Below are 12,959 nucleotides of genomic sequence, written 5' to 3'. Positions count from 1 at the left end.
CGTCTCTCTTGAGACGTCCAAAATGAGTACTCTTCACACGTACACATCAAACATACGACACACATACCCACAAACTATACATCCCAGACAATTACATGTCCTGCACCTATGTCTCCATATGACAACACATCTTCCCAAAACACAAAATTCCCAAACCTCACACAAACTGCCCCTCCTTTGAGGTATAAAACCAAGGCTCACAGTATAAGATTGAAAGTCGTCATCATGTGCAGATTTAAAGTTTATTGTTTAGTGTTAATGTGCACCTCACGCAACTATTCATGAACTATAGGTGCATTAATTATGGCCGTGTTTCCCAACCCTGTTCTTAGAGGCACTCCATCTTTTCCTAATCTAACACACATTATTAAATTCACTAGCTTGTTAGCATAGACTTTAGGACCTGAAATAGATGGGTTAGATAAGGGAGATGTCCAAAATCTGCAGTGTTGGTGTGCTTCCAGGAACAGGGTTGGGAACATTAAGTAGGCCCTTTTCACAATTACGTCAATTAACTTCTGCCTTTCCACAGAGCAGTGAATCAGTACTTTAATTTTACCTTTGCATACGTTTACCTTTCCTTTTATAAATTTATTGTTTTATATATTTAGACTGCTTCAATTATTGTTTGCTATCAGGATGTGAAAAGAGTTTCAATAAGTATAACAAACAGAGTTTATGAAAAACATTGCCTACCCTAGCTTTAATAATCTGCAACTGCCTTAGATGGAAAGTAGGCTATAGCAACAACATCAATTTATAATGTAATTGAATGGAGTTGTACAACAACGGTGATGCTATTTTTACTACGGGAAAAAAGACATAAACAAGAGCCATATTTATATATGAAATCTTCTCATATTTCATGGTAAGTTTCACATGCATAAATGTAAGTGGTCTGAGAGAAAACCTAATATTATACAATTCAAGAATATTTTGAATTTGTATTTTATTTTTATTTTATTTTGAAAGCCATTAGGATTATGGACATATACAATGACTCAAATTCCTCCTTTTAATTTGAATATACATGTATATATAGCCTACTTTTTCTTTCTTGTTTTCCCTTTTTCTTTGTTTGCGTATTCTTATTGTTTATTGTTATGACTAATATTTTTGTTTTGTTTTATGCACTATGTGGTATTAAATTAAAAAGGACAACAATGACATCCATTTTGTTTATTATGACACCTTCAGTTCTGCTAATCCTCTCGAAACCATGTTTTATAATAGTAAAAAACTCTTTTTGTGTAATATTAATACTATATTGTTTAACAAAATAAAACTGATAAAAATTAAGTTACTTAAGTTAAAAAAAAAAACAAGTCATTTAAAGTTATTGAAGGTATTGAAATTGTATAGGCTTATGTTGAACTTTATTCTTATACATACAGACGCTGTTTTAAACAGTACTTACTTACTTACTTATGCCCTCCACCCCTCCCGGGGTATGGGCCGCCAAAGGTAGACCTCCAGATATTTCTGTCCTGGGCCATTCTTTCTAGTTGACTCCATTTGAAGCCCATCCTTGTGACGTCTGCGTCGAGTTCGCGACGCCATGTGCTTCTTGGGCGGCCTCGCTTCCGCTTGCCTTGAGGGTTCCACCTGAGAGCCTGCCTGGTGATGTTTGTTGGCGGTTTGCGAAGGGTGTGCCCTATCCAACCCCATCTTCTCTTCCAGATTTCTACCTCCACTGGAAGTTGGCAGGTCCTTTCCCATAGATTGGTGTTACTGATAGTGTCAGGCCAACGAATGTGGAGAATCCTTCTGAGACAGGTGTTGATGAAGGTTTGGATTTTACTGTTGGTGGCTTTGGTTGTCCTCCAGGTTTCAGCGCCGTACAGCAGTACTGATTTCACTTTGGAGTTGAACAGTCGGATTTTGGTGGTCAAGGCTCTGTTTTAAACAGTACTTAAGTATTTAAAAAAAGTGTTTCTGTACTGTACATGTAAACATTTGAAACGTCTGCATATTAGACACATATTGCATCTAATCCACATTCTCTGCAATAAAGACAGCAAACACTGTGCGAGCATCACTACGGTAAGCATAAAGAGTCCGACTTGCTTGCTCTATTTACAACTCCTCCTCCGACTGTAAGCGACAAATCTTCCTGATCGGTAATCGTTTGTGATGCCAAACAACTTGCCTCAAATTTAGATGAGAATAGATGCTGCAATCCACTGGTCGAATTTGTGGCAGGTAGTACAAGGGGCTGGGAGAGCTCCATGCGGTAACACTTTATTTTGATGGTCCATTTTAGACATTCTACTAACTAACTTTGCAACTTCATGTCAACTAGCAGTCATTAGAATATTAATAGAATGTCTGCTTAATATCTGCCAACACTTAATTTTGATGGTCCCCCAACATACATTCTACTGACTTTAAGTAACTTTGTAACTAATGTACGTCAACTTATTCTACTAACCCCAACCCTAACCTAACAGTCTATTACAGTCTTCTAATACTCCAACCAGAGTTAGTTGACATACTGTAGCTGCAAAGTTACTTATAGTTAGTAGACTGTCTAAAGTGGATCATCAAAATAAAGTGTAACCCTCCATGCTGGTGGTGCTAGCATTCCACTACGCTGGCAAAAGTAAGCATACCCCACTTCGAGTGAGAACAGAAGTTACCTGATGTCAAGTGAAAAAAGAGCCTTTTATAGGGTCACTGTCCTCACCAACAGTATATATGATTAATTCAATGATTGGGGCAATACGATGGGATCTTTTTTTGGCTCCTGATCCTGCCTTACCTTTCTCTCCCATTTGTTTGCTGTCCTGTAATTTCATTGGTTGTTGCTCATTCTTGTTTCTCAGTAGTAGAGACAGTGGACCTGACTAGTCGGACAAATTTCAAAACAGTCTGAAATCTGTTGTAGCATCTGTGACTAGTCACAGCACGTCTCACAACTGCTTATACTAGACTGGAAGACCGTCTGGGTTGGGCACATGCTGAGAGTTAGCTACAACCCGGGGATTTTTGTTGCAGACTAAAAACATGAATAGGCAACAAGCTTCAGTCTTGTAATGTTAGCTTGGCTTAAGATAAATGTCTCACAGGAATAAGTTCTCTTCAAATTTAGTAAATGAGATGGCTGTTGAATTCTCTGGCAAGAAGAAATAGGAAATACTTCAAACGTACAGAAAGTTAAGCAACTGCTAGAATAATTGTTGGAATTAATCAAACATTCAGCATCAGTAATTAAAAAGCACCATATGGACTCAATTGATAGTATATCATCAAATGGTTAGATCTAGCCAAGAAAACCTCATAGAAGTACAATTACATTACAACCTTCAGGCATATCAGATTTAGTACAAACCTAACATTGAGTCAAACCTAAATATGGTATGCTAATCACGGGTCTCCATGATTAGAAAGGATGATAAATTCTCTCACTATGTTAGAGAGAGTACATCTCACACAGACAGACTGAGTTCTTTGCTGCTGTGGTTTATATCAAAGCTGACAATCCATGACAGTGAATAACCCATTCAATTAGAGCCAATCATGCGGCCGTATTCCAGACTTAGCCAAGTTCCATGAATTCTGTGCATCTCTAGTTGAATATGGTAATCACATACTTCTTTTGGCCCCGTGTTTGTTTCATTTGCATTTAGCACTTCCCCAAGTCCCCAGCTGCATGCATGCAGAAGCAAAGTCTGGGAAAGAGGAGTACATTTGGTGCAGCATGAACCCATCACCCTTTGTTTCCTCCTGTGGAAACACTAGTACCTAGTACAGCTTTACTCCAAGACCACAAAGACCACAAAGAGATCAAATCTAGCTGTGCTTTTTAACCCAGTAACTTTAACATCAGAATCTCCAAAGATCCTGACCAGACATTCATAAACACTGGTCCTAGATGTCACTTTTCTTCTTGTCTCTCTTTCAAGACTTGCTTGCGTGCCTCTAGAAACCGTTGCCACAGTGGATCCTGGACAGAAGACTGAGGTTCTGTCTTGTGGCAAGTCTAATTTACTTTTGGGCTCTGTGCCTTTCCCATTCCTCTCTCCCTTTCTCTTTGTATAAATTTACAATCCTGGTGATGGATGCATAGCATGAACCGTATTGCATTATGCACCGATTTAACAACAAAGGCATTTACCACAATAACCATGACATCCTGTATTCTTACTCTTTGTCCCCTCCAACTCTCTGTCAGTCCAGTTGGAAGCATCTTATTTTAGCCCCATCATTACAGTAAGAACGGGTTCATTGGGCTGGTCCTCTGCTGTTTTAGGATTTCAAAGAGCACAATAGCTAATGGCAACCGGCAAGGTCTTCCAGGAAAGCAGCCACATGGGGAGGAAAATGAGCTGGAGAAACGCAGTTAGACTAAACAACAATAGGTTGCCACTTCAGAACAGACAAAGTGAATGGAGACGAAGCAGCTAAATCCGTTTGGCTGTTCTGAAGCACCATCTCTTTCTGAAGTTGTTTCTTAAAACCCCCTTTTCCCTGAAAACCAATAAAAATCCAATAACTTCAAACATCACAGAGATATTCTTAGCCACAGGATTTGCTGTTTCTTACCCGGGGTTTTAAACAGCTCACTCTCCTTCATTTATTCCTTTCCCAGTTCTCTTGTTCCTGCCAAACACTGTGCTATTGGGACTAATGGCTGCCTCTGAAGGTGGGTTGTTAGTCCTAGTGGACATGTAAGCAGTGGACTCTGACTCTTGTCAGAGCACATTCTTGGCAGCTCTCTAATTTATTTTGCTCTTTCAGACCTGCTCACATTCCATGATGTCATTACCTTGTGCATCTGGAATTTCTTCAACAAAACACAGCACTAACCACACTAAGTGATGTTTAATGGATCAAACTGCTCTCTCCCTCTCAGCTGTGCAATCATTACTTAAAAGCATTTCTTTCCATATTTACTACATCAAGTTATATTGTAGGTTCCTGGAAATTGCCGGACGTTTTATGAGAAATGAGTGTCATTACTGTAAGTTAATGTTGCATACCTTCTAAATGGCAGACAGGTAGCATTTAGTAGAGGTACACGTTGATGTTAAAGATGCATGTCCTTCCCATTTATACCAGTGTTTTAAATTAGCCAAAGAGGACTTGAGCAGATCAGTCCAAAATGTTCTCTGTGGTCAAATAACTGAGCAGAAAAGCCATAAAACACTTCTGACCACCCTGTGATCAACTTACGGTCAGCTGTAAATAAGTCACAGATTGGTTTACAAAGTTAGTAGTGAACACACTTGCAGACATGATGTACAAGAAAGATTCGTTGAGCATACAAGGACTGAAAGGATCATTCAAATAAAGATACAGAGATGACTAAAAACAATATAAACATTTGATTAAACATTACATTTCTCAATTCAATTCACAGATCCGCTGAATTTGAGTTCAAGGCCTTACAAACTTCAGACTAATGAGTCATGTGAAATTAGGTTCAGAAATTCAGATAAATGGAATTCATATCACAGAATGAAAATGGAAATTCACATCACATAATTCCCATTAACACATTTTTTAAAGAAAAAATAAGTTTGGCTTTACAAATGAGCTAATATAGAAGAACACAATCAAATCAGAGCTAATTGAAGGTGCAAGGTTTGTTTAATGGGAAACATCATGGGAAATATTTAGCCATAATGAGGAAATAAGGGAAAAAACTAAGCAAAACAGAAAATATATGTAAGGTGGCTGCCACTGTTCCAGGTGTTTGTGAAGACATTGCTAAGGTGTACAGTGTTGTTTTTAGGTCATTGCCAAGGTGTTGTGTGTGGTCGATAAGTGATTGCAAGGGAATTGCTAAGTAATTGCTAACCGCCTCAAGTTGAGCCCCCTGGAAATGGTGGGGCTTTGGTTTTCTCAGTCCAAACTGTGAATGAGCAAGTAGAATTTACAAATCTTTCTCTAGCCAAAATAACACGGCTCAGCTAGGAAGGTCTGAATGCATGAAATAGACCTGGGTGTGAGAAGCAGACAACATATTACCCTTCCAGTCAGCCAGCAGGCTTGAATCCCCCCCACTGCCAACCTGTGGGGTTCCAGTGTGTCTGCTCTAAGAACAGTGAATTGTGGGCTATTCAGAAAGCCTGAATGAAAGCTGAGAGGAATTGTAATGTATTTCATGACTGGTGTTCAGTTTCACATGACAGTGCTGACCAAGTGGAACTGATTCTGTAAAGAAGGAATGGCTGCAAAGCCCATTAGAATTAATGAGCTTACATTATAGTTCAAATCTCAGACTGAGCGTAACATTCTTTTGACATTTCTGAGCTTTTTGAGCACATTAGTTGAAAAGTAAATTACTTTGTTTCCTTCCAGTCTTGGTGCAATAGGATCTTTGGACATTATGTATAACGTAATAATTTAATAGGACAACAACCATTTTCCCCTGTATTTTTTCTATCTTTTGTTAGCATGTTATTAAAGATTGTGTTAGGTTTCCCTTACAAAATCACCAGACACATTGTTAACATCTGCAAAAATTAAACATATATACATCAGAACTGACTGGGGGTTATAATCAGTAAGTGTCTTTATAATACAGTAACTTGTCTGATATTATATGGCTGTTTAGATGTAATGCTTTTTTACCTCATATGACATTTTCAGTGAAACAATGGACAGTTATACTGTACAATTGAATTTGTAGTTTTGAAGTAATCAATGTACTGCACCTCAACCACTTTAATTCTCAGCATTTACAGTTTGTGGGGATTGCACTAATGCACTAGGAGTGGAATAATAGTGGAATGAAGTCCACTAATGCATGGGAGTCCAGATCAAGTGTTGTAGAAGTCTGCGCATTTATCTTGACTGGATATTATTCAAGCACAAATCATAACCAGAACCAGAGATGCTACTGTTTGACCGTGTCAGGTGAAATATTCTACTGTATTAAGAAAAACATATGAAATCGGTCCCTATGCTGGTAGGTTTGTGCCACCTAAAAAAAAAAAAAAAAAAAAAAATTATCAGACATAATTCAAATTAAAAGAAAATCATGTTAAATATGCAATTACACAAACATATTGACCATGTATGGTGAAAGGTGGTTTTCTGGTGTTAGCTGATCTCCAATCCTGACCGGCTGATAAGCAGCCAAACCTCTAAAACCAGCAGATCAACTGACCAGGCTGGGAGACCAGCTAAGACTAAAAATCAGCATGGTTAAGAGATACAGAGAAGTGGTCCGTACAGTGCAGTGCACAAATACGTTTGGAGGCTGCAATAAAACTCTGAACCACCCTGCCTTAATCCCTCAGACCTAAGCAATCATCCACAAGGTGTCACTATATCTACAGGGTAAACCTCACTAGACACACACAATCCATATCCCCATCCACATTCTGCCCCCTTGAGGATAAGTGCAGAAATAGGACCAGTAAATCAGAATTAGAACCATGAACCACATAATCTAAAATAATAAAGAAATAAAGAAATATAAAATAAATAAACTATGGCTAAAAATACTAAACACTGTCAAATAAATGTTTTTCAGAAACAACGGATTTTTGCACCACTTTGTACCACAAGGAGGAACCAAAGAGCTTTCAATGAAAACGTTGGTAACTTGTCCCCAACTTCGCAGAAACATTATTAGTCATGTTTGATAACGCGACTATACCTACTGGCTTTTACTTGGGGTCAGGAGTTTGAACAAACAACATGGGCTACTTCACATAGCAGCCACCATAGTATCCATCTAAAAATGACCATGTAACCACTCACTCACTCACACACACACACACACACACACACACACACACACACACACACACACACACACACACACACACACACACACACACACACACACACACACACACACACACACACACACACACAAACAAACATCCAAGCAACCGCATAGCAATGTGCTACAATCTACTCTGAACACCTTAGACACCGACATAACTACAAACAACAACCAAGCAAAATGAGTAAAATGTACACTTACTTGTTAATAATAAAACTAGCTGTGATGGTTAACTGAGTGAAAAATGGTTAATATTTGATCTTAATTTAATGACTTTTTTTTTTTTTGGAACTGTATTTTTATTCTTTAAGAAATCCCATGTTCTAATTATTTTATTAGCCTGAAAGATGATATTTGGCACAAGAACATAAGCTCATTGCAGATTGGTTTCCAATAAATTTGAGGTATTTAAGCTATTTTTTCTTAATGACTTTAATTATGAGTGCTTGCTCATTTGTTTTTCTTCTGGCAGACAATACATTAACATAGAAAAAGAAACAAAATAATATTTGTACAGTCAACTATGTACACACACACACACACACACATTTAGGCTCTGTCTGAATATGCCTATAAAAATAAAAATAAAATAAAAGTAGGTAAAATAAAAATAAAACAAACAGTAGGCTATGTGAAAAGAGTTGTACAGTATGTCTGAATTCATAGTATTCATAAAACAGTAGGTGAAAAGCACCCAGATGACATACTACTTCTGGTTAGATTCTGATTCTGATGAGATTGTAAGTTATACATAGAACTTACTTTTTTAATGGCTGCAAAGTAAGGTTTAAACCAAATGTACTATCTGTATGGCCCTCAAGGTCCACTGTCCTGCAGAGTTTAGCTCCAATCGACCGGTCAGAAACTTTGTGATTATCTTGTTCTGGTATGTTTGATTAGGTTGGACTCTGTGTTCCATGGGAAAAAAGGTCAAGTTCAGCAATATGGTGATGAATAGATGATGACAGAATCATCTGCAGAAGGTGCGACTCAACTGGACTGAACAAATTCAGATGGAAATTTTGTGATATACCAGTGATATTCAGATTCATGAAATTATAGACGATATGCACATGACATCACAGATGCATCACATCACAGTTATTGATATATTAAATATATTAATATATTACAATTGATTAATATAAATAAATAAACTTAAATATATATTTAATAGTAGGCTACATTACTTTAGTAGAACAATGTAAATTGAAAGAAACTAATTTTCGATTTATAATATTTTTCAGTGTATAAATCAGGTCTTTATAAAATACAGATGCCTTTTAAATTTTAGTATGAGGGTCCCTCACACAAGGATGTTCATATTTTGGGGTCAGTGGCATCTAATCTAGCAGATAAAGGGCTCAGGCTTTGCTTTATGTGTTTCCTCTCTGTTGAAATCAGGTACATAAAATGTCCATTGACCACTAATTCTTTAGTAAGTTTTAAGGACCTCTGTCAAGTCCAACTGCCAATTTAAGCAGAAAATTGTTTGATTTACTCTGTGTTTTTTTGTTTGTTTTTTGTTTGTTGCAGTTCCTGTAACTTGCACCAGTCACGTTACAGAATACACTCTGTTCAACTGTTCAGACGGGCCACGTCCGTTGATGTGTCGCATCGCACCAAAACAGTTTGAGGCCGTCTATCCTATCCGTCAAAGCACCTGTTGCAAATCCATTAGTCCTTTGTGTCAGAAGTGGCTCAAGCACGGTGTACGTAATAAATACAATGAGACATCAGTTTATTGTTGGGGACTCGTTGCGCAACTTCTCATCTAGTATAGACAGAAATACTGATTATAATGGGTTCTATTGGCTTTTGGTGCATTGCAACGTTCACGTCTGGTGTAGACACGGTGTAATCTACCCAAAATAAAATCTAAAATACTACTAAAAGAACTGAACTGAACATGGTGAAAAAAGGCAGAAAAGCAATCCCTGTCAACAAGCAAACCAAACTTGTACATTAGCTGCTTTTCCCCTGTTGGGCTCAATGGTTCTAAGAATTTAAGGATGGAACCATTATATTCCCACTTGAGCTTGGCATGGCAGGATTATTGTTCACTCAGGATTGTTCACTTGTCTGTTGTCTGGCTGCCAGTTTCTCTGTAGCTTGCCAGGCACAGTATTTGAGCGAAGATGGTCGTGTCTCATATCGTCTGTAAACTCTTGTATTACCAAGGCAATGACTGATGCATTTGAATTGCATTCCAAAGAGCTCTGTTATCAGCCTTACAGTGGAAAATGAAACCATATCCGTACCAGCTGGGTCGGATCGGCACGGAAGGGAAACGTTAAGCAGCAAGACCAGGTTGGCCCAGCGGTGGAAAAGAGGCTATTGTCAAGTAACAAAAGCTCAGCATTGGCACATTCAATTAATGGAAGATGTGTGTATCTGTCACATCCGGAGTGCTCATGATCGCCACCAGAGGGCACTTCTTCCATCTCCTGTGCTATATCACCATGAACTTCATTTCCCAGTATCCAACGTCTGTTCTCGTAATGTGTGATTACATTAAGTTGTGTTTCATTATCTGGTTAGACTCCTGCGAAGTCTTGTATTTGTGTTACATTGAAATTTTGAGTGACATCCTGGTTTCCTTGTGTGCTGGTTTTTGATTCTCTTACCATTGTTCTGATTTACCCTGTTTCTTGGACCTTGTTTTGTTTGGATTGTTTGCCCATGTGTTTGTCCCTTTGCCTGTTATATGGATTACGATCCTGGATTGTCCCAATAAAGCTGCATTTGGATCTTCAACCCAACCGTGTCAGAGCAGTGACGTAACAGTTGTGGCAGTGAAGAAAATCTGTGCCACAACATTGTTTGTTTTACTTTAACTTTCCCTTTGTGTGAATGGGTGGAGTGTTTCAATTAACGAAGGAAGGAAGTTGGATATTGGGAAGTGTGTCGTACCTGGAAACGACGCGCCATCCGTTAGTTTGCATGCAAGGTTTGCCAGTAATGAGAGTGATTGATTGTCGTGGAAAGACGGCCACTTGTCAATCTGATGCTTCCTGTGTTTGATGTCTGGTGCGTCGTAAAGTTCGAGAAGTTAGACCGACTGTTTTTGAGCTGTTCTGAAGACAAGTCAAAGCTGCTTATCCGCCTATCTTGGTGTCTGACGATGACCCGCAACACTCTCTAGCTGCCTTCATACCTGCAAACTTGGTCAGTACCTCTGCGCCGCCATTACGCACACACATACCTTTCACATTCGCACATTCTGTGTGCTTAGTGTTTTTCGTAATTGTTGCTGCCCGTCAAAATTATTGTTTGATGTTGTTGATTTACAATGAAATGAATGAAATGTTTATCACATGTTTACTTTTTTTCTCTTTTCTTTTTTATGGACTATTTGTGAATGAACTTGGACACGAATCTGCAAACGTGGATTAGCGTGGCGCGTTTTCTGCACGGATTTCAAAGACCGAGTTGATCTACTACTGCTAGTGTTGAACTTTATTTGGATTGTTGTTGTTTTTTCTCCTTTTTTTTGTTGTTATTATTATTATTATTGTGGAGATTATATAATTAGAGAAAAAATACCTTGTAAACAGAACTTTTCTGGGATTATTACTGCGATTTGTTGTGTAACAGGTGGTTACTTTTTGCTATCCTGGGTTAATTTCAATTTTGACAGGTTTAATCCTGTCTGGCGCCCAATGTTTTTCTTTAAAATTATTTATTTATTTTAGGGAGGCCACCACCGTTGCACAGTATCCTTGTGTGTGAAAAATAACCTCACTTTGTTTTTGACCAGGAACACAGGATTGATGACCATGGATGACTTCTGCTATGAGGCCTTTTCTGGTCTAATGGAAAGTCAAGGATTTTTTTCAAGGTTAAATCTATGGAGGAAAAGTGTCCAGAGCCAAAGGTGTCTGGTCATACAACCGAAAATGTGGAAGAATATCAGGAAATCATTGGAGAACTCACTAATCTCTTCACATTACAGCCCAGAGAGACAGCACACAGATGCACACAGCACCTAATGCCTCTGGTCCTGCTTTTTGTGTCAGATAAATGTGACAGCTTGGGGTTTTCACTTTAATAACCTCTCTAAGGACCCTGATACCTGTGTCACTTTCCAAAGCTGCCCACACGACTGCTATATATGAGTAAGAACTTCGAAGAGATACTATTATATAATAAATTAAAGCAATAAGCCACGCATGGCCATATTTTAGAGTTATTTTACCATGGTGAAGAAATGTTATGTAAACAACGAAGCGAAAACTGCCCTAACCTAGGTACAATCAATGTAGAACACAACCTCAAAAGGCTTACTTGTTTTAAAACAATAAAGACACAATGATGTTTAATATATAACACATTTATACATTACCAATATATTATGCTAAGTAATATATTTATTTAGCCTATACTATTGCATATGTCTCGAGCATTGTAGATAGTGATGTCACGGAAGGGTGATTTTAAAAGTACCAAGAAAGTGGGAAACACACACAGTATACAGTGACAACTGTGAAAGAAAATGAAAAAGGATGCATGTATTGGAGCTTAGAACAGAAAAAAGACCTGTCAATTGCTTTGATGTATCACGAAAAAAAAAAAAAGGACATGGTGGGTTTACAAAACGTTTGACTGATTTTGGATGCTCTTGTTAAATTTAAATTGCATATCTCCAACTAGTTGTGGAAAAGCAAGAGTGGATTTTTTGTCACACTTTAGCATACTATTCTGTAATTAATAACTACACAGGAACTAATTAAAAAAGTCTGATTACTGAGTAAGTAATAGAGCACAGTTGAATGAGGTAATTCACTATTGGCTAATCAATAACTACTATAAGGACGACTACTAAGAACTACAATATAGGTTCATAATTAATGAGTGTAATTCACAATGTATAATTAATTCTAAAGTAAAGAGCATGGCAACCGACTAGTAATAACTCAAGTGTTACCAAATCTTTCAGAAGGAATTACTAATTATTTGGATCAGTATTCTAAAGTGAAGATCATGGTAACCCACATGACGCAAGTGTCACTAAATCCATCGGATGGGATTGCTATCCAAAACCTTACAAAAACATACAAGAACCTCAAAAGCTTACAATGATTTCAGTCATTACTAGAGAGTTATAATGCTTTTCACTTTAAAATACTGATCCAAATAATGAATAGTTCCTTCTGAAGGATGTAGTAACACTTGAGTCATTACTAGTGGGTTACCATGATCTTTACTTTATTAT

Source organism: Squalius cephalus, assembly GCF_949319135.1.
Source record: "Squalius cephalus genome assembly, chromosome: 25".
NCBI classification, from domain to species: domain Eukaryota; kingdom Metazoa; phylum Chordata; class Actinopteri; order Cypriniformes; family Leuciscidae; genus Squalius; species Squalius cephalus.
Note: the sequence above shows the minus strand (reverse complement) of the source record.